This window comes from Sinocyclocheilus grahami, unplaced genomic scaffold, assembly GCF_001515645.1.
Source record: "Sinocyclocheilus grahami isolate Dianchi unplaced genomic scaffold, SAMN03320097.WGS_v1.1 scaffold970.1, whole genome shotgun sequence".
Taxonomy (NCBI): domain Eukaryota; kingdom Metazoa; phylum Chordata; class Actinopteri; order Cypriniformes; family Cyprinidae; genus Sinocyclocheilus; species Sinocyclocheilus grahami.
The window spans coordinates 101,944-116,580 of NW_015506149.1; positions in this window are offsets into that span (position 1 = coordinate 101,944).

Here is a 14,637-nt window from a genome sequence, read left to right on the forward strand (position 1 = left end):
TTTTTATGAACTGTTCCTTCATAAAAATGACGATACTCGCACTCATGAGCATCTGCGTAAAATTCAGACACAAACACAGACACAACTGCATTGCATACACACATCTCACCTCCCACCATCTCAGACACACAGCTGTGAAGTCTTGATTTATTTCCTGTAGAAACCCCCTGATAAATCTTCAAAACCTGTCCTCCGTTTGAACCTCCAGAATCCCTGTTTCAAAATTAATGAACCTGAAATTTATAACACTCACACACTGCCCTCAAAAGAGTTAAATGCCTTTCATTTTATCATTGTTATACAAACAAAAAATACATATGGGTGAAAAGTTCAGTTCTCAATGGTGCCACTCGATCATTGTCAGACAAATGTCACCATGGTAACTAACATGTCAATCAAGTGGAGCCCCCAAGGTGCAGCAATAATAGTCACTGAGCCTGCTGTGTTAATGTGTTTGTGTGTGTGTGTGTGTGTGTGTGTGTGTGTGTGTGTTTGACTCATTATTATAGCTGCATTTACAAAGAATAAACTCTACTTGGTTTAGCTGTCAAAACAGGCTATGTATCATAGATGAATATTCTAAGCTTGTGAAAACGCACTACTAAACATCAATACTTTTTTAAATGTGTATTTTATTATTAATAATGTTATATCAAAATACCACATGCATGTTGTATAAGTACTGTATGAGTATGTTTAAAGTCAATGTAATGTCTTATTGCATGTTCCTGAACATATTGCTCATTCTTCCATATATATATATATAAAACAGTAGGTAATGCAGCCTTTCTGAAATCAGGCTAATAATATTAATTTATTTTTTATATGTATAATGTAATGCTAGTTAATGTAACGTTACAGCAATAATAAGAAATAACAATAGTCAAATCCAGATGGATAAAAAAATTGGATAAAAATATGTTTGCATGTTTGTTGACATGTTTTCTAATTTTTCAATTTTTAATTAAGTACATTTTAATTTTTTGTTTTATTATTGAATTTTTTTAATGTAATACATTTGTATCTTTTCTTCCACTCTGTGTCACATTCCAGAAGAAAAATGGCTTATAAATATAGTTTCATGTTGACTTAAAACACAAAATGCCACGTTTGTGTTCATTTGTAAGTCACAGTTTCTCAGTGTGTGTGTGTGTGTGTGTGTGTGTGTAGGCAAAGAAGATGGTAAAACCTGTAAGAGAGTCGCCATCAGGACCACCATCAGAAAAGATGACTGTAGAAGTAACACACCTGTAAGTGTGAAAGAACGCTATGAACACTATGATTCTCTATTCTGTATTATCTATGAAATACAGTGTAAAAAAAAATCCGTAAAATGTACGGTAAAAAAACGGCAGCTATGGTTGCCGGAATTTTACCGTAAAAAATACGGTAGCAACGTTTTAGGTTTAACTTAAATTTACAGTTAAATACCGTAATTACATTTAACTGATATAATGTTAATATACCAACCTATTGAAGCACTGAAATACACTGATGACCACCAAATGCAGGTGGTGATGAGAAAGTCACATGATGAACTAAAGCCCATCACAAGCAGCTTTTAAATAATAACATATATAGAAGGTGCACAGTGTCATTCACACAAACACTAAACACCATCATGTAACACACATGAAACTGAAATAATGCAATAAACATTAATTTAACAACATTAGGTGTAACACACAATCCTAATATACAAAACTGATAAGAAAAAAACTAAGAAACATAGTTATTTCAACAAAAAAACATCAAATTTGAAATGTAACACAGGGAATTCTGGGAATGTCAATTTATGGTTATTCACTGTAAATTATACGGTCTTTTTCACTTCCAAACCATAAAATTCACTTCCACCGTAAAATTTATGTCCAATACAGTTTTTCACCGTATATAGTAGGGGAGTTTACCGTTAACCATTTAACAGGTTTTTACTGTAGCATTTTTACAGTCTTTTACCGTTAAATTCACAGTCATTTTTTACAGTGCAGTACAATAGAGTGTAATTCATCTTCTTGAGAGTTTACTGTTAACATCATCTCTATTTATTTTTCTCTTCAGGTGACTGTGTACTCATGTGATGGAAAATGTCCATCTGCCACCATCTTCAACTTTAACATTAACAGTCATGCACGTTTCTGCAAGTGCTGCCGTGAGAACGACCTCCAAAACCGCATCATTCAGCTGTACTGCACTCGAAATGCCACTACAGTGGACTATTACTACCAGGAGCCAACGGACTGCTCATGCCAGTGGAACTGATTCCATCCGGACTGTGTGCAGTAAAGTTAAGATCTCAGTGAGAGCACTAGCTTAACGCAGAATCCGACTGCATATACAGTACAGTATCTGTAAAACCGCAAACTACTAACACAATCACTGTATTTGTTGTGTCTTTGATATCTATAATTTATCTGTAAGTACAGTAGGTTAATCAAACATTTATTCAAACAAGAACAACAAACTGCTGTTTAATTGGTGTATTGTTTAGATTTTAGTATTAACATTTGTTAAATGATGAAATGACATGGGGACGAGTATTATTCAAATCATTATTTTCCATTAACATTTTAAATACATTTATACATTTTAAAATCTTTACTTTTAACCAAATGCTTTATTTAAATGTGCTTTTTCTAACAAAAAATGCTTTTTTTATTACATTTTTTAATTACAGAGAAAATAAACACGCCAGTCTTAAGCCCTGTTCACATCAAGAGTGATAATGATAAAGATAACTATAATAATAACTATATTCGCATCCAACCCAACACACGATTTCAATATTATGTTTATTATAAGCACGTTGCAGTTTTGTCGTCTGCCATCTAAATCTCTTCAAAGCAGGATGGATTCTGATTGGCTGTCAGTGTTTTTATCATTCATCATTCTGCATGTGATTCCAACAATGTTGTTTCTCTGTGCTGTTATTATTATAGTTGAGTTGTGCAATTCTTTTAAATTTAGAACAATTTTTAAACCTTTATCGTTATCTTACCTTTGTGTGAACAGGTCTTTAATTAGGTATTCGATATTTTAAGAGAAATCCCACACAATTGCTTGACAGGCGCATCCATCACTCACTAGTTGTGTTGACAGTCTATGTTTAAGCCGTCTCTAAAAAAACATAATGTGATGAACTTGAATTTCCATATTATAGCCATAATGCCAAAAACATGATTTCTGCTGGAAGTGAACTAAAATGTGTAAGCCTAAATATACCTTAGCATATAGCAAACTACCTATAAACCTGCATGTTATTGTCACTGTTTTTTAAATAATAAAATAAAAATACAAAAAACTATATTTTTCCACATGCACTGTGCAAATCAATCATTTAATTGATTTACCAAGCAATTTTATAATATTCCATTCAATTAGCCACAGATTAGTACAGCCGATACGAATCATTTCGAAAATGTAGAAGTTTTGTTTCACCTTTGTGTGTGAATATTCCATTTAAGACATTTTACTGTAAAATTACCAAACAGAATAAATAATAATCAGTAAAACTGCAGAAAAACAATTGCCATATATCTTGGCCTCCATCACCGGAAATGTAGCATCTTCACCATGATCTAATTCCAGCAGTGATTTATTAACTAGATCAGCCCACGCATGACTTGAGTTATATCCTGCTGAGTTGTGTTTTGCTTTCAAGTCAGGTAATTAAAATGTTGGAGAAGTTCATCTCCTCCCTCGCGAACATCTGCTGAATCAGAATTTAAAGGAATGTTGTGAGTTCAATACAGTGAACTCTTGATTTCCAGAGAGAATAACATTGACTTATCACTTTATTTGTACAGTAAAAGCAGCAAAGCATCGACAATGAAAGTCTGAAGCAGTGATATAAACCTTAAAATACACACTTCGAAAGCTGCCAAAATAGAAATATTACAAAGCTGTATAGCTCAAATAAGATTGATGTAAGATCTTTAACAAAAAGCTGCGAGCTGCGCATTTTTGCTTTTACATTTGCCCAGTGCAAGTGCTTTTAAGGGTAGTACTGTATATACAACTTGTACAAACATTACATAATGTGTGTTAATGAATTATTCTTGACAGCTAATATAAATTGTTTTGTGTTTATTCTCATTGGGTGATGTAATGCATGTAGGAGTGTAGTGCGGGATTGTTTTATTCTTTTAACGTTAACGCAACTAACCCAACCAACCCTGCATGACTTTTGTCGTCTTGACAAACTGTACTTATTTCGATTAGGTACAAAAGAAAGAAAAAGAAAATATGGGGTGGAGAGGCTGTCTGATCTGAATGAATGAGACGCAGAGCTGCTTTCGGGAGGAGGTGTGGTTGAATCCTCCAGTGTGGGGTTTTGTAATGTTGTAAGATGCTGGCATGGGCATCTGGAGTGGCAGGGGAGGCGTGTCCTCATGGAATGTGGGGTATTTTTTTGTGGAAACTGAACTGAGCTAAATTTTTTGCTCTAAGATGCCACGGAGTGCTCTTATGACCACAAAGACTGTTTTTAGGATGCTGCTGACCATACTATTGTAGTGTAGGTTATTATTACAGTGCAAGCTGCAAGGCTCAAGACCGTAGTGTTTTGGTTTAAGGATATGGTGTCGTCTATGGACACTGGAATTACGAGATCGAGCTCCATGGACAAAGTTCTGGCATTGTTTTGGCAACTTCTGCACTTCTTTCAGGTAATGATTTATTCAGACTTAATTAGATTGCATCGTCAAGTTAAGGAAAATGCATTTGCTGTGAAGGAAAAAGATATGTGGCTTTCTGAGAGTTTGAGTTATGTAAGAAATGCTGTTTGTGTTAGAAACTTTCTAAGCTGGAATAGTTCTTTAGAAAACTTGAACATGAAATCAGAATTAACCCTGTTTGCTTTCTTAATAAATGTTCCTGTGCCATTATTTATTATTGTACGTTATTTCAAAGAGAATGTTTGACTTTGCAATCTTTTATCACGATCTAGTAACTTGCTTTGCATCTGAAATGCCTTTCTTTTTCAGCTGACGTCATCTAGGCCAGAAATAATGTTATTTATTAGCCAAATACTGTAGTCTTTTTTACTGTAGTGCTCATTGTTTTAGGCAATGCAGCCTAAATCTAAAAGTAATTCAATGGCATGTAACAGTAATGTAATTAATATGGCAATATTGCAATAATACTTTTTACCATTGGAATAAGTCCCTTTTCTATTTTTATAATTGAATGCATCACTCAGAAATGCAATATATGCAGAAGCTCTTTGTGAACATAATTTCATGTTGATTTTAAAGATAGCAGTCATAGTATATTAAAGCTTGATAGAAAAAGTTTGATCTGCCCTCAGCCCTATGGATTTTTTTCCCCCTCTTGTTGTCCTGCAGGCTTTCGGCCTTCCATGTTCCAGAAGTCCATCCTTTGTCCATGTGCAGGTGGCATTTCTGTGTTTTCCATCTCGGACAGATCATTTTTATACACTTTTATTGGGAAACAAGGTGCGATGCAATCCCCATCCCTCTCACATGCTCACACGCTCTTAAAAATAAAGGTTCTTTACTGGCATTGATGGTTCCATGAAGATTTTTTAACATCTGTGGAACCTTTGAATGGTTCTTTAAAGATTACATTGGAAAAAAATAAAAGGTTCTTTTAAATTATGAATAGGTTCTTCACACTAAGGGAAATGTTTCTTTTAAGAAATGTTGACTGAAAGGTTCTTCAGGGAACCCAGAATGGAACTTCTTTGGCGTCTCGGTGTAATAAGAGTGCACACTGATAATATTGTGACCCTGGACCACAAAACCAATCATAAGTAGCATGGGTATATTTGTAGCAATAGCCAACAATACATTGTATGGGTCAAAATTATCGATTTTTCTTTTATGCAAAAAATCATTTGGATAAGATCATGTTCCATGAAGATATTTTGTAAATTTCATCCCGTAAATATATCAAAACTTAATTTTTCATTAGTAATATGCATCGCTAAGAACTTAATTTGGACAACTTTAAATGTGATTTTCTCATTTGGATTTTGTTTGGCACCCATAGATACCAGATTTTCAAATAGTTGTATCTCAGCCAAATATGGTCCTATCCTAACAAACCATACATCAATGGAAAGCTTATTTATTCAGCTTTCAGACGATGTTTACATTTCAATTAAAAAAAAATTTACCCTTCTGACTGGTTTTGTGGTCCAGGGTCACATATGATTAATCGAGTCTCTCCCCCTCTGTCAGGTGCTGAGCAGTACTGCAGTGTGTGAAGACGTGTGTGAGTGTGTGATGAAGTTCAGAGCACCACAAGTTTCTGAGAAGCTGGGATTCAGTCTACAATCATACAATGATACAGAACTGCTGGATGCCAAGATTTTCCACCTTGGTAACACTGAAGACAGAGGAAATTGAGTGTTTACTATTGTGATTTTGCATTATTGACACACTATTTTCCTATTTAATATTGTAAAGTTGCTTTGACACAATCTGTATTGTTAAAAGCACTATATAAATAAAGGTGACTTGGCTTGACTTGACAGAGGCTCCAATGGCACAAATGCACATGTTTCGGCTGTGTTGTAATACTCTTGTTTTGCTCTGTTGTTGTTAGCTCCTCTCGTGGCATCCTCTTTACGCATGAATGTCTCATCCACGACTGCCGTGTTCAGCTGGCCTACATTAGATGATGGAGATGTCTTGGATGTGTGTTTGGATGAGCAGTGTTGGGTTGCGTCCCATTTTCAGCCATTCCACCAGGTGACGAGTTTACAGCCTGGACGTCGTTACAATGTCAGTGTGGCAAAGAAAACATTCATCCCTCATCTCCAAATTAATGTTACACAAAGCCTTCAGCTGGCCATAAAGACAGGTATGTGCACATACGATGAATAGTGTTGTGATGAATTCCTTATGTTCCTCTATTGTAATTTGCTTTGGATAAAAGCATCTGCTAAATAGGTAAATGTCTTAAAACTAAAGTTGTTAAGTAGAACCAAAAAGGCTTTTATTGGGTTTGATGCAAATTACTGTCCAGTTATTTAGAAAATTACAACTTTTATGAATGAAACTGTCTTGAGATTTTAAATTTTTAGTGAATAATTTTCTTCCAAAAACCACAGAGAATTGATTCCAAGTCAGCAGACTTGGAATATAGTGCACAAGTTGTATGGACTACTTTTATGGTGCTTATTATTTTGAGACAATATTATACTACATATCACAATAAAGACACAGACTGACAGTGTCTAAAACTTTTAAAAAAAAATGAAATGAAATGAAGTTAAAATAAACTATAAATATTAGATGAAAAACATGAAATGTTGCCTTGGTAACAGAAATGAAATACAAATTTAAATACCATTTAAATACTGAAATAAAATTTAATTGAAGCTAAATATATATTTACAAACAGATTTTGTCAAAATGTATTCATGGATAAATTGACAAAAGCACATAACATTATTAAAACAAACTAAAATTAAAATGAATTTTGATATATATGATTTATTAAAGCTAAATCAAAATATTAAAATTAAAATTAAAATTATATGAACTACTTTCATGGTCATTATGAATATGATTTTTAATTTTATAATACTATACCAGACCATATAATATTATATTTGATTAAATAAAGCATCATTCACTTTTGTTGTTTGAAAAAGAGTCAGTCATACTGATTTGGAAAAGCAAACATTTCAAGAAGATGAAAAAGTATGTAAATAGCAGGAAAACATGTAAAGACACACGCAAACACTGGTGTTGTAACTTCCTCCTGCAGGTCAGTGTCCCGTTGGCTGGCTTGCTGTGGGATGGAGCTGTTATAAGGTGAACCCGAGGTTCATGTCATGGTCTGGAGCGAAGCAAGCATGTGAAAGATCAACCCCAGGGTCACATCTGGCCAACATAAAGACATATGCAGAGCTTCTATCCATCATATCTTTCTTAGGGTCCTATAACCATCTTCTGCTGTTGTGGACAGCTTTAAATGACCATGAGGTACATGGCAAACACACATGGACACTATGGAGACTGTTGCACACTTTTTTTGTTGCATACTGAAATGTTTAAAAATAGTATGTGCTATGCTAGTATTTCATTCAAACTGTGTTTTTAATATCCACAGACAGAAGGTGATTTCCGCTGGTCTGATAGCTCTACCTACAACTTAAATATTGAAATGACATCATCACTTGCACCCAATCAAACAGGCTGTGTTGCGATGCAGAAGAATGCAACCGGAGCGGGATACTTCTTCACTGCTTTCCTGTGTTACCTGCAGCTCCCCTACATTTGTCAAGAAGAGTGTGAGTGAGGGAGAGAGATACTGATACTGAGAGAGTTACTGTTGTTCCTGGAAAAAGAGGTTGGGTTGGAGTCAGGATTGATTGGACTGATAGGAATGTTGTTCCTGGACCAACAAAGCACGTTGGTCCAGGAATATGTCCTGTTTTGATAAATCAAGCTGTGCGATAAGCATTGCTTGGTCTGGACTGAGCATTTTCAGAGAAATGGCCTGATGAATACTGTATTGCTTTCTTTGCCACAGATGTTTCTCCATAATTAATTTCTCCTTCTTCAGAATTAGAAAAAATGAAAGTAGGCTGAAATGAGACATACAATAAAAATATGGAGGCATAAAACTATATATAAAAATGTATTAATTGAAATAAAGCTGAAATAAAATAAAAATAATAGATGAGAACTTAAATGAAAATTAGAAATGTTGCTTTTGCAACTTAAGTACTAAAATTACTAAAACTGAAATAAACAGAAAGCTAAATTAATGTAAAGAACAAAAACAAGAACTAAAAAAGCACCTAATAAAATTACTAAAACTTAAACTGTGAACATGAAAGTTGATATTTTGAAGAACGTTGGTAACCAAAGAGTTGCTGGTGGCCATTGACTTCCATAGTATTTTTGAGAAAAAATTAAGAAGCATTATGCCAAAATGGCACCTTCAGCCCATCTCTGAGTCTGTATTTTGCAGCATGGACTGCTGGGTAATAGTACACTGTGATGTCTGCACCAAAGGGACCACTTGTAAGGGACACCTCATTGTTTTATGTAGTTCCACAGATCACCACAAGAAATGTGCCATTTGGAGGCTCTTAGTCTCCATTTTCTCTCTATTTATTTGAATTACTGTCTAACAGAAATATTTGAGATCTTAAGATTTTCTTTTAGATTACTTTTGTGTCTCTGTTACAGTGTTGCAGAGCAGCAGTGAATGGCTGTATCTGGAGAGTGTGTGTGAGACAGAAGCAGCATTTATCTGGTCGAATGAATCTCACCTGGATTTATCTGCTGGTTTTACGCTTGCTCTACAATCGGAAGATGAATCAAAGGATCAAACCGTCTCGCATATGGCACTCACAAACACTGAAGACACAGTGAGAGTTCAAGGTCTCTCTCCTGGACGTGTCTATCATTTCTCACTGGTTCTTATGCGGCCAAGTGGGGCGTCTCAGACACTTGGACCCATGTTCTTTGCCAATACAAGTAAGTCTCTATGTCTATAGTACCAGCACGGATTAAAAGAATAGTTTACCTAAAAATGAACTGTTTTTGTAATATTGCAGAGCCAAATCCTCCTCAGAATCTCACAGTGACAGCTGTCACGTCCAGTCAGATTGCATTGTGTTGGACTGCCCCCGATTCTTCCCATAGTGCTCGGTTTGAGCACTTCATCCTGTACTGGGTGGATCTAGTCTCTGGCAGAGGCCTTGCCGTTCGCTTGGAAAAGATGAATCGGAGCGCTGTGATTGGTGGGTTGAAGGCGTATCGTGCTCACAGGATCACAGTTGTGTCTGTCACAGCTCAAGGTGTGGAAAGCTCTGACAGTCTGTCCGTGACTGTTATCACAGGTATATTTTGCAACACATTAAGTGTGTAGGAGATATTGAGGGGTGAAATCACTTATCACAGTATTTCTGTCCAAAACCACATTTCTTATCAATGTCCCAGCAAACAGGGAATGTTCTCAGAACTTCTGGCTAGGTTCTCCCCTAGTTGTGAACAAACAATCTTGCAGTAATGTTTTTGGGACATTCATTCATTCAGTATTAGTGTTCTCAAAACATTAGAACAAAAATTTTATTTATACATCATTCATGGAATTTTTTTTCCTAAACTGTATTTATTGGACGTTCATCTGACATTTGTTCAATTTTACTACTTGTTTCAGAATGTTCAGAGAAAGTAACATTCCCATAATGTTTGCAAAATGATAAAAATACAATGTTCCCTTAATGTTTAATGCCTTAATGTAAAACATTTAATATATTTAAAATAAGAAAATATATATTTATATGATTTATTTATAATAAATAATTTATATAAATTAAATAATTTTACCTTTGCTGTAATTGAATGTTTACTTAACATTAAGAAAATATTTAATAAATCTAATAATTTAATAGCACTAATATTAACACTATATAAAAATGTAATGAATGTAATCGTTAGCAAAAATCAAAATATAAATTTGAATGTTGTGATGCCATAGTTCATTAAAAAAAGCAATTGATTGGTAGTTTTATTTTTTAATTTATTTAGATAAAATTGTATTGAATTTTAATCTTAAACATTTATCTGTATCAGCCGAAAATGTAAAAAAAAAATAAAAATGGTGCATCCCTAGATTTAGCAAATTTAATTTATACTTTGTGCTAATTTTTACCCTTGAAAATTACGATCAGCACTAATTTTGTCATCTTATTTGGCGTAATAAGAATGTGTTGCTAAAAAAATGTAGACAATAAGCTGATGCTCATAAATTAATTCTGAGTGAATTCCCCCCTCAATTGGCTTTGAATCATTTGGGTTTTCACTTGCCCGGTTATTGAGATCCACATAGATGTTTTGTGTGTGGATGTGTGTGTTTCAGAGGTTAGTCCTCCACGCAGGGTCTCAGTTGATGCTGTGGGTCTGGAGAACATGACTGTGTGCTGGTGGCCTTCACTGGACGAGGAAGTTGATGAATATTACATCCAGCTCCACCCACAAACAAATCAAGCTCAAACTAGAGAATTCTGGGTAAATGGCTCCACCTGCATCTCTCTTACACAGCTCAAATCAGGTGGGACGTATGAAGTGGGAGTGGCTGCAGTGAAGGGCAGAAACATGAGCAAAGTGACAACCATACAACAGACTCTAAGTATGATTCATTTCTGTTTTTATCTTCCATTTCCGCCACGATGCTTCTTTTTCAGTCTACAAATTGTATTTTCGATTCTTCTTTCAGAACCTGATAGCATTCAGGTTGCTGTCCCATACACAGTTGGTATACACTCTGTGGAGGTCTTTGTGCAGATGCCCAGAAACAGCATTTATGACGGCATCACCATTACTTACCAGAATAATCGATCCTGGACGCCAGTGTCCAAAGACAGCACCAAACTTTTAGTCGACAAGCTGAGTCCAGGAGCGCAGTATGACTTTAATGTGTTTGTGACCAGCAGAGACACGAGCAGTGAAGGCTTTGCTCTTCCACCTGTGAGAACCTGTGAGAAACTTTTACTTTTATTGCTGAAAAAGTACAATGCTGGTCAAAAGTCTGAAATATTTTGGAAGGTTTTTGAAAAATGTCTCTTATTCTCACCATGTCTGCATGTATTTGACTAAAAATACAGTAAAAACAGCAATATTGTGAAATATTATTACAATTTAAAGGTACTATTTTGTAATTTAATATATTTTAAAAAGTAATTTATTCCTATGATGCAAAGCTGAATTTTCAGCATCATTACATCATGAAATATTACATCAAAAATATTAAGCAGCACAGCTGTTTTCAACATTGATAATAATAATAAATGTTTATTGAGCATCAAATCAGCATGTTAGAAGGATTTCTGAAGGATCATATGACACTGAAGACTGGAGTAATAATGCTGAAAATTCAGCATAATTACTCCAGTCTTAAAATAAAATAAAATAAATATTCTAATAGAAACCATTTATTTTATTTATTTCATAATGTTACTGTTTTACTGTATTTTTGATCAAATAAATGCAGTCTTCTGAGCATAAGAGATGTTTTTTAAAAACATTAAAACATTCTTATGATTCCAAACCTTTAACCAGTGGTCTATGGTCAATCGGAATATTAGCATACCGATTGCATTGTCAATTTTTCATTGACTGTATGCTGTATGTTAAAAAATAAATAAATCCAAATTAACCATACATTGTCATATGATCTCATTACTTTACTTATTAATTGCAGCAAATTGAGTTCAGATGTAATCTTAAAAATGAAAACTATTTTGCATTTCAGCCTAATTTTGCACAATGTGCATATTCAAGTATGTTATTCCGAACACAGTCGAACACAGTCCCTGGAACTCAACTAGCTTAGTACTGATTTTGTTTGAATTTGTTTATTTATTGACAGGTTTGGCTCCTCCCACTCATGTGCGTGCTGGTGTTGTGACTGACAGCTCTATAGAGCTCCTGTGGGACGGGGCTGAGGGGGGCAGCCATCATTATGAGGCGCTGAGTATGAACTGTGCTGATTCTGTCATGGTACGATCCTGTGTGTGAGTACACATCGTGTGTATGATGTCTGCGTTTCTTCTTTTACATATTTTTACATTTAACATTTGATGAAAGAAGTACATTTCCTGATCCCATTCCACTATCAGTGGGATCACCAACATCATTTTTATGAAACTGAAGTGAAACTGTACACAGAAGATTTTGAAGTCAATATTTTATGCTGTCCTTAAATAATAGATACCCAAAGAAGGGGATAGTTTGTTTACTAATTTGACGTGTGTGTCTTTGTAGGTGCAGAAGGTAGTCGACACTAGGGCAATTTTTAAAGACGTGATTGCAGGAAAGCTATGCAACTTTTCAGTCCGAGCCGAGAAGGAGTTTTTCAGAGACAGTCTGGCTGTGATTAACATTATGGTACTAAACTCACTGTCTCACACAAATCCACACATTAGCTCTATTCCAAAACTTAGTGCCTTGCTATACTGCCTACATAGACAGCTTCCCTCCAAAGCAGCATGCTAGTTGAAATCGAACCTTATAAATGACTCATTTGGAACACTCCTCTGGGGTAGCAACTCCATTAGCATCTACTTATATACACCAAAAAAATAGAGCTCTTCATGTGAAGCCAATTCAGCTGAGTTGAATGTTAGCATGCCACTAAACTAACTTGATACTACGGTAAACATAAAAATACATTCAAATATTGAGTAAAATAATCCATTTTAATTTCCCTGATCTGTTTATTAATAATTTTAGCTATTGAATAAAATGTTTTTAATCGTCACAATGTTTTTAAAAGAAGTCTCTTATGCTTGCCAAAGCTGAATTTATTTGATAAAAAATACAGCAAAAACTGTAATATTGTAAAATATTATTACAATTTAAAATAACTTATAATTTCCTTCAGAAATTCTAAATAATTATTTGTGAAGGATCATGTGACACTGAAGACTGGAGTAATGATGCTGAAAATTCAGCTTTGCATCACAAAAATAAATTATATTTGAAAGTGTATTAAAATAGAAACCATTATTTTATATTGTAATAACATTTTGCAAGATTACTGTTTTTTTCTGTATTTTTATCAAATAAATGCAGCCTCGATGAGCATAAGAGACTTCTTTAAGAAAATTCAGCTTTGCATCACAGAAATAAATTATATTTGAAAGTGTATTAAAATAGAAACCATTATTTTATATTGTAATAACATTTTGCAAGATTACTGTTTTTTCTGTATTTTTATCAAATAAATGCAGCCTCGATGAGCATAAGAGACTTCTTTAAAAAAACATTACAAGTCTTACTGATCCCAAACTTTTGCCCGGTAGTGTATCTCTAGTATATTCTCAATTACTGTGATGGCAAAGCTGAATTTTCAGCATCATTACTCCAGTCTTTAATAACATTTTTATTATCAGTGTTGAAAACCGTTGTGCTGCTTAATATTAACAAACAGCATGTATTTGAAGTATACTGTCACTTTAGATCAATTAAATGCATCCTTGCTGAATAAAAGTATTAATTAAAAAAATCTACATTTCTGTCATCTGCCATCTTGCATTTTTTTTCCTCTAAGCTTATTGCAATGCATTCTGGGATTGGGTTCCCTTTGAAAGATATGTGCAATGTTTTACTTGAATTGACCGTTAGATAAAATATAGAGACATGATGATGGACAGTTTTAATTTAGGACCATGTTAAAGACAAATGTCCTGACATCTTATTTATTTAATATTATTCTGTGTGATTTTGGAACAGTCTGAGATATGACTTAAATGCCGTCTATGTAGGCAGCTCACTAGAATTTGGAACAGAGCTGTAAACACACACATGTTCTCAAAATGGTCTTTTTTTGTACTTCAGTTCCAGAACCTCCTGACGACCTCACTTTCATTGAACAGGAAGTGAGCAGCATGTATGTGATGTGGACACACCCACCGGGCAACGTGGATGGTTACAGGGTAGGGTGACTTTTTATTTATCCAATCAGCATCCAGATCCACATACTGTAGGCATTTGGTCATTGCATATGATAGTGTATTTTAACATTAGATTTTTACTTGTTTGTTTACTTGATTTAGCAATTGAATAGAAATGAATTGAAGCGGTTATGTGGAATGAGTTATTAGACGTTTGTGTGTATTGTAAGCATGACTAGACTAGTATCAGG